A 6,924-nucleotide genomic window follows, 5' to 3' on the forward strand; every position below is an offset into this window, starting at 1 on the left:
GGTTTATATGAAAACACCGGGCGGCGGGCGGCGAGGATATCTGCCTTGCGCCCAAAGAGAAGCCGGCGGCGCTGCCGTGTCGGTGTTGCGGCTTTGCCCTGTCTTTACCAGCGCTCCATCCAGAGCTGGTGAGAGCCCCCGCAGCTGTCCGCGCGTCGCGGGGGCCACCCCGCGGTCGCGGCTTGCCTGCCTGCCCGGCCGCCCTTCTGCTCTCTCTGGGCCGCGGGGCCGGCGGGCGGCGTCTGGGGGCCGGAGAAGCCGGGGGCAGGGCGAACGGTGCTCGCTGCAGTCAGCTCCCGGGGACCCTCCGCCCCTCACCTGACAGGTTCTGTAGTGTTCTTTATGGGGGTGGGGTGGACCCCATTCTGCCAGAGTGTCCTGAGGGGCTGAGGCTTTCACCGACCTTGGGCTCCCCTCCCCCGGCCCTGCGGAGGGTCTCCGGCGCCGTGTCTGTGTCCTGTGTCTTGTCGGGCATGGCGCTGCAGCGCGGAGCGGAGCCGGGGGCCGGCGGGGCGGGGGGTGAGCGCGCGGCCCGCCTCTCCATCCCAGCGCCCACCCTCTTTGTAAATTGGCCGGACCACTCCGGGATCCCGAGTGCTGTGGAGACTCTAGGGTACCCGTACTGAGCGAGGTGGGAGTTGGTGTGAAATCTGCCAGGGATGTGTCTGCTTCCTCTCACTGACTGGATCGTTTGTGTTGAAGTGTGTTTTCTGTGTACAACTTGTGGCCTTGTGAGCTTGGTTTGAACCTGAATCAGATCATCCTGGATGACAGTGCAGAGTTTCGCTAGTGCTTCCTTCCCGAATTGCGGCTTCTTAATTGCAATATTAAAGTAGTCCTACTATAAATCAAACGCCAAAGCTGGCTGGATTTACTGTAGCTTTATTCTCTTGTGCTATTACAGTTTTAAATTGATAGATTACTTTCCTGGCTATTTCCCCGTTATAGGATCGCGTTTTAATGCTCCATAGTGTAACCGAAGTGAATGTTGATAATCTAAAGCCGAGCTTCCAGGTTGCTCAGTACCTGCGGGTTCAGCATTAATAGCGGAACTCGCTTTTGGCAGTTTTCCTTCTGTTTGTCTTTCCTTCTATCCCTTCAAGGATTCAAGATGATAGCAGAATTTAACGTATAACACCCAAAACTCATTGCCATTAAGTCCATTCTGACCCACAGCGACCCTGTATAGGGTTTTTAAGACTGTAAATCTTTATGGAAGCAGAAAGCTGAAAGGACTGTAACACATTCTTCTTGATTGCTCTTTTCATAACTATGTTTTAATCTTTATATAAATTATCATTGTCTTTGTTAACCTCTGAATTGTTATAAGTTGTCCACATTCTTTTACCTGAACCGAAAAAGTTATTTTTATAATTGTATTGCGGATTGTTTTTAGTTCAGTAGGCCAAAAAAAAAAAAAAAAAGTAATGTATTTAAGGCGTTTAAAATAGTACTTATTTTAAAATATGTGCTGTTTAGCAAAACTAAACCAAGCCCTTTTAAAGCCTTAACTGCCGTTGAATAGGTTCCGACCCATAGTGGCCCCTGTATAGGGTTTCCAAGGAGAGGCTGGTGAGTTTGAACTGCTGACCTTGCGGTGTAAACCGACTTTGAGGTTGAGTGCTTATCTCACAGGGCACATAAACATTTCTTATATAGAATTGCTGTGAGCTAGTTAGCCATGTCTTCACTGCTCTTAACTCTCATCCATAACTCGAGTTCTTGATCAATTTCCCATCCTACTTGAATTTCTCCAGTGAAATTGTAGGTTCATTTCAAAGACCTTAAAACTCCCTTGAATTGATCATCCCATATTTAGAACTGCAGCCTCACAGTTATGTCTGAAATTTAGGAGTAGGTTTAAAACTGCTCTTTTTCATTAGTAAACTTCATGAAACATTTAAATTATTCACTTAAGTCTATGTAGAAGTAGTTTCATTGAATTTTTTCCATCAATTTGAATTGAAGCACCTTTCTCTTTTGAAAGTCCCAATTACACAGCTATGTAATAATGGTTTCAACCTCTACAGCAGAGGGAAGGTCCCTGTATATTGCAAATGGTTTACTCTCAAGTAACCTAAAGCTGACTGTTGAAATCCACCCATTGGTACCACTGATGAAAGAAAGGCCTGGCAGTTTGCTTTCTAAAAGATTATAGCCAAGAAAACTCTATGGAACAGCTCTACTGTTTAACATATGGGTCACAGTGAGCTGGAGTGACTCAGTGGCAACAGGTTTGTTGTTAAGTGCCGACAAGTCGGTTAGTAAGTAGTCCAGTGCTTATCTTATAGCACCACACCAAGACTCCTCCAAGGTATCTAGTAACTTGACAGAGGACCTTGAGCTGACCGGGCATTATTCCTGCAGATTAATTCCACTATGACCCAAGCTCCTTTGAGATGGAATGAGAGCTTAAGTCTCACGGCCCTGCTTTGGAAACATATAAGTCAGTTTTAAATAGAAGAGCCAGACCCTGAGCTGGGTGCCCTGGGGTTGCTGCTAAAGTGTCCCTGTCTATTCCTTTGACAGAACCTTGGATTGTCTCCCTTCTCTTAGTAGTGGTTGCTATTTTAATCTCCTGGTTTTCGAGTTTGTGATTTTTTTGTCTTTGTCATGTGGTGCCATAAAAAACATTACCTATTAAAATATTAGTGGTTTTGTATATGTTTGAGGAGCTCTGGTAGCTTAGTGGTTACGAATCAGGCTGCTAACCTCAGGGTCAGCAGTTCAAAACTACCAACTGATCTGTGGGAGAAAGATGAGGCTTCCATGCTCCCGTAAAGATTTATAGCCTTGGAACTGACTCCATAGCACAAAACAATAACAGCAACATGTATGTGTTTATCTGATTAGGATATTACGTGACGTTTCCAGGATATACCCAGTTATTCCTGTCTAAGCTTTGTTTCGTTTTTCTTCATTGATATCAAGAGTGAGATTAGTTTTGATTTGACATTTTGTTCCTTTTTAGCTTTTTTCTAGAAAAATTTTTACTTATTTTAACTTCTTGTTTTGCAAAGAGGTGGTACAAATATTCTTTAGATGAGACATTTTAAGCTTTTTGAACTCAGGACCCTTTTGTATTCTTTAAAAATCATCGAGGACCCCAACGAACTTTGGTGGATTTTAAATTAAAATGAATATAAAAACTTTGATTCGTTAAAAATGTCAATTATAAACCCATTATATGTTAATGTAAATAATATATTTTAATGACAACTAACTCTTTCAAAAGAAATAAAACTAACAGAAGAGAGGCATTGTTTTACGTTTTGTAAATCTAATCTAATGACACGGAGCTCTGGTAGCGTAGTGGTTACGAACTGGGCTGCTATCCTCAAGGTGAGCAATTTGAAACTACCAGTTGTTCCGAGGGAGAAAGATGAAGCGTTCTGCTCCTGTAAAGATATACAGTCTTGGGAACCCTATGCAGGGTCACTATGAGTTGGAACCAACTTCACAGGCCATCACAACCAACACAGATAATAGTAGTCCTTTTTCAATGTATTAAAATTTACAGTAATGGTGCAAAGCAAAAATGTATAAAATTACTGGCATCTTGAAACAAATTAAGCTAGGCGCACCAAATTGTACTGTAGTAATTTTTACTACCAATCACCAGCAGTTTAAAGTATGTAAATAAAACTAAGCCAGTATCACAAAGGATGTCCTTGAGATGGTAACAAATGATAGATTTTATTAAATCTCAACCTTAAGTATGTGACCTTGAAATAATCTGTGTTCTCTAGATGATACAAACATTTAATGTGCTAGGCTGCTGACCAGAGGTTGGAGGCTCAGTTTCATCCAGAGGCACCTTAGAAGGCGGCACCTTGGAAGAAAGGCCTGAGGTCTACTTCTGCAATTTCAGTTGTTGAAAGCCTTGTGGAGCACACAGTTCTACTCTGACACACATGGATGGGGTCACCAGGAGATGGAGTTGACTGAACGCAATTGCGTTGTTATGATGTGAAATGTCATCAAGTTGCTTGGACTCATAGTGACCCTGAATAGGGTTTGTGAGGAGCGGAGCTGGTTACTGGTGATGAGATACATATATACATGAAGCATTTTTGCTTCATACTGTGTAGTATGATAGTTGATGGGTGTCTCAGGAAAAGCGCTTTTCCTGAGATGAAGGATAGCTAAGCAGATCAATGCTGCTGCTTTGATTTTCTGCTACTGTAGTCAAATTCCTATATTTACTTCAAGCACATTCTACCTTTAAATATAAAAAAGTCATCTTCTACACAAGTCTCCCATTTAGGAAAATGTATGCTGTTGTTCTTTGTGAGATAGCCATAACGTTTTAGTGTAGCTTTTTACCTCTGCTGGAGAAATAACTGAGTTTGTCTCCCTAAGACCCAGATGGCTAGATAGTAGTTTTGCTTTTGCATAAAAGGGCGATGTGTTCTATCCTAAGAAGCTGATACTGAGATGTTGTTGTTGTTGTTAGGTGCTGTTGAGTCTGTTCCGGCTCATAGTGGACTCTGTATACAACAGAATGTAACACTGCCTGGTCCTGCGCCATTCTCAAAATCTTCTGTACGTATGAGCCTATTGCTGCTGCCACTGTGCCGAACCATCTCGTTTGGGGTTTTCTCTTTTTTTTACTTTCCCTCCACCTTAACAAACATGGTATCCTTCTCCAGGGACTGGTTCCTCCTGATAACATGACCAAAAGAGAGGCGAAGTCTGGCTATCTTGGCTTCTAAGGAACATTCCAGTTGTACTGCTTCCTAAACAGATTTGTTTGTTTTTCTGGCTATCCATGGTACCCTAATATTCTTCTCCAATCCAATAATTCAAACGCATCAATTCTTCTACAGTCTTAGCATTTATGAATAATGTTGCAGCCAGCATTGGTGTACAAATATTTATTCTTGCTTTCAAGTCTCTTAGGATTGGAATGATTAAGATAAATGGTAATTCTTTGTTTAACTTTTGAGGAACCACTTAATTGTTTGACAGCAGTCTGCCATTTTACATGCTCACCAACAACGCAGAGTTCCAGTTTCACCATTTTACATTTTATATGTCAATTTTTTTGCTGATAAATGTATTTCTAGTATGTATAAAGTGTTGCATGTCATTGTGGTTTTGATATGTATTTCCCTAATACGTTTTTAAAAACAGCTTTTACTGAGATGGGATTCACATAGCATACCACTTACTCTTGAAGTATAAAATTGTGCAGTGTGCAAAGTTAAAAAGGATTTATAAAGAAATTCAGTTGCAATCTCTCAAGAACTTCCGAGGATGCATCTGTGGAACTTGGGCTGTGAAACCTTGGCATTGACTCTGACCTCTGTTGCTGTAGGAAAAGGAAACATAAGTTTGTCTGTGCTGGCCTATCGGCGCGACAGCTGTTGCCTTTCTGTCATTTCGTTTTCTTAAAAATGAGGAGATGGGTTGATTTAAATCACATCTGCAACCGTAGCTACAAGGAAGTCTGGGAAATGAACTTTTAATTATTTATTTTTAAAGCTTTCACACTTCTGAAATCCTGGAAGGCCTGCTAGAGTGAAGTTGGAATAGATGTTGAACACCGCTATACCGTATCTTCTATATCATGGGAGTTAAAAAATAAATTTCTTGCTCAGTTGTGTAGTAGTATTTTCTCAGAAAAATTTTGAGTTTGTAAGGTGATTCACAAGACCCAGTAGTGATCACTGAGCTGTTAGGTTTTATACTATGTGACTTCTTAAGTAGGTTTGTCAAGAACCTTGGGTTTCTACCATCCACACCATCTTGTATTAGAAGGCTCTAGCCAGCATAGTGGCTACGAGTCGGGATGCTAACCTCAAGGTTAGCAGTGTGAAACTACCAGCATTTCTGCAGGAGAAAGGTCTCCAAAACCCTATGCAGTGTTGCTGTCAGTCAGAAGTTACTCCACAGCACGCCACCACCCCACCAGCCACCACCAAGTGATCTGTGGCACTGTAGAATCAGTGCTGGCCTGCTAATCACAAGGTTGGCGGTTCAAGCCTACTATACAGGGTCTCTGTGAGTTGGAACAGACGTAAAGGCACTTAACGGCTGCAAGAAGTGATCTGGAAAAAGAGAAAGAAATCCTGACAGGGATATTGGCCATGCTAGGGTTGGAAGGGGATAGGGTGGTTGGGGCAAACTTTATTGAAAATAGATTTGGGCAAGGAAATGATGCCAGACATCTCTTTGGATGTCTGGCAAAAGAGCATTCTAAGCAGAGGGCATAGTTTGAGTGAAGCTGTTGTGTGAAAAACATGGCCCAGTGAACGTGTCTGAAGCAGAATGAGCAAGGAGACTTGTAGGGGATAAGGTTAGAGAGGTAAGGGTTGAGGATAGTCCTGTAGAGCCTTGATGAGTTGAAATGTGGAATCTTGTAAAGCTGTGAGAAAAATGGTGACAAGATCTACCCAAGGTTCTAAAAGGATCACTTTAGGTTGTTGTGTTGAGGATGGACTGGGGGCAGAGAGAGGTAGAAGGGAGATGAGCGAGGATGGCGGGCTTAGCCCAGGGTGATGATAATTGATGTGGTGAAGTGTGGTAACTAGTTAGAGTCTGAATATATTTTGAAAGTAGAATTACCAGGCCTTCCTATTGGATTGAATGTGAGATGTAAGACTTGAGCCAAGAATGAAGCTAAGGTTTTAGAACTAGCAGTAGGAGAGACAAAATTGTCTGTAATTCAGTTGGGGAAGGTAGAAGGTGGAAGCATGTTTGGAAGAGAAGATCAGAAGATCAGTTTTGGGCGTGCAAATTTATGATACGGTACTTAACAACAACAACTAGTTTATGATACTATTAGCTGTTCAAGTGGTGATGGTGTGTATGAGAGATCATTAAGGATGAGACTGTAGTTACAAGAGATGAGAACTAAGCCCCGAGGCATTACTGTAACAGACATTTAAGAGAAGCCAGTGAGTTAGGCAGAAAACAGAC

Source organism: Chrysochloris asiatica, unplaced genomic scaffold (assembly GCF_000296735.1).
Source record: "Chrysochloris asiatica unplaced genomic scaffold, ChrAsi1.0 scaffold00344, whole genome shotgun sequence".
Classification (NCBI taxonomy): Eukaryota; Metazoa; Chordata; class Mammalia; order Afrosoricida; family Chrysochloridae; genus Chrysochloris; species Chrysochloris asiatica.